We start from the raw sequence: 2445 nt of genomic DNA, 5'->3' as shown, positions 1-2445 counted from the left end.
CGTGCCGGCCCCGCTCGCGTGGTGCCCTCCCCGGTTGCGGCTGTGCCCCTTACTCGCCCATGACACGCCCGTGAGCACCCAGCAGGTTACTGCCAGACCCAGATGGACAAGAAACCTGGAGACCTCTGGGGAGCTCTAGATCCCTCGGATGATTTCTTTCTGGGTATTTCCATTAATTTTAATTTTTTTTTTTTTCTGAGGTTAGACACTAAGTATTCATGTAACCTGACCATATGTGAGGCTGTTTTGGCAATACATTGTCAAACACTGTAGAAAAGCCACATATTTTTAAATAATCACATCCAGATGAGGTGGCAATTCACAGAATATCTAAGACACTGCCACAGATGCATGGAAAGATCACTTTCAGATCATAAATTGTGCAAAACTGAGTGATCATGTGATACAAATATGATCACTTGTACAGGTGCATATGTAGATATGTATATAGACATATGCTCACACATAATTATCTTGCACATTTTTTAAAAAAAAATCATACTGATAGAAATGTTACTTTTTAGTATTCTGAGTATTAGCAGTGTCAGTAGCTTACATTAAAAAAAGCTTGACAGAAATAATCAAAATAAAAATCAAACATATCCTTTGACATCCTTTGCGTATGCCAGTGTGTATTTTCTTCTGTTACTGGCAATGGAATTTCAGAGAGCAGTAACCCACTTAATAAACTCTGGAGAATAGTATCTAGCCATGTGTGCCTGGTAATAAAAATGAAATGCTAAATCTCAACGTTTTAAATTCAAGTAGTCATGAAATCACTTCATTATCCATTCTGGAGTGAGTGCCCGATTGTACCTGAATTCCAAAGGAGATTTTGTCTTTGCATGTGCAAAAGGCCTAAGGTTTTATTTTCTATAGGACCCACAGCCTTGAACTGAGAAATCAGCATTTCTGTCAGACCTTTGCTTCCGCACCACAGTTATGAGCTGTGGCTTTAGTATCCAATAGCCACCTCAGACAAAATTCTTAATTATAGCTGCTCAGAACTTGCTATAAGATTGGCCTATTTTAAAAAGAAAGCAATAAATTTTTGGAATTTTAAAAAAATCTGGTCATAGTTTATAAAATAGTGCAAGCACTATCCAGCAGTGAGGGTTAATTAGCATGATAATTAGCTTGCACTCTGTACCTCCTAAACAAAGAATGGATTACAAGTTTCAGTTCTCAAAACCACATTTTAATGACAGTGGCACAATCCACAGAGTGGAAAATAATTAAAGGAAATAGAACACACAGTTCCACAATGACATAATTACAGGCCTTATTAAAAGAGATGTGCTTGAGAGAAGCTTCTTCAGATACCACAGGAGCACTGCTGTGTTTGTCACAGTCCATGATTTCATCTGCTCTAAAGGTATAATTGAGCCTTTCACTTCCATGTCAGAAATTCATGACTCCAGTGTATTTCTTTGTTCATTGGTTAATTTTAGCAACAGCCTGCTATTCTATAAGCTGCAGATTTGCTGTGACCTTGTTAATACTGCTCCATCCTTGTATGCACTGCTTGGTGCAGTATTGACCAGATTTAATTTCTCCAGCAATCCTTAGACATTGGCTGCCTTATACAGAAGTGGACGCACAGCAGAGACAAAGTACTGTGTTCATCAAAGTTCATTTTCACAAGCAATAATCAATGTTGTAATTGCAGTTCATATCAAAGCCAGAATAGCTGTCACATTTTAGAGAAAGACTCCTTTGGAGAAAAGAGATGAAGCTTTATTTGCTAGTACCAGTTCCCTCTAATTGCTTTTAGGACAGTGAATGCCCTTGCAATCAGAAATACCTCCTTTTGTTTGCTCCTGATAAGTCTTGTTATTCCATAAAGGAGTTCTGCTGCATACAAATTCTTTGATAGGACCTACAGCACACAGTCGGAATAAATAGGTTGTTGCAGCATTGTTCCTGTAATTATTTCCCAGAGTTCTGTAAAAATATGATATTACATCCCTGCGATCCCAGACAACTCACCAATTACTCTGGGACACCCAGTCCCACCTGTTTAGCAAGCAGAGCTGCAGTAGTCTTGTATTGAGGCACTGACATCTAGTGGGCTCCAACTACATTTCCAGTTTTTCCAAATGTTCCAAAAATCTGTCATAGCATCTCTTTTTGAGATGCTATGACATTAATATAAATGAGTATTTTAAAGTACAGTAAAATATGAATAGTTGGAGGTTGTATTTATAAATTAAGGTTGACTCTTTCATAGTAGCAGGAGAAAGATTTGTTATAATCAGGAGCTCACGTTCACTAAGCTATCCATAGCAAAAGCTCTGAAGTCAGTTCAAGAAATGTGGGATTGAACAGTTCCTCAAACACCTCTGCAAAAGACAGACAAAATTTGCTCTGTCGTGCTTTCTGACAAGCAGGTGTAAAATGACAGGGCAAGGCCTTTGATTTCCATTATTATGTTCACATGTGTAC

The sequence above is a fragment of the Oenanthe melanoleuca genome, chromosome 8 (assembly GCF_029582105.1).
Source record: "Oenanthe melanoleuca isolate GR-GAL-2019-014 chromosome 8, OMel1.0, whole genome shotgun sequence".
NCBI classification, from domain to species: domain Eukaryota; kingdom Metazoa; phylum Chordata; class Aves; order Passeriformes; family Muscicapidae; genus Oenanthe; species Oenanthe melanoleuca.
This window is presented reverse-complemented; position numbering follows the sequence as displayed.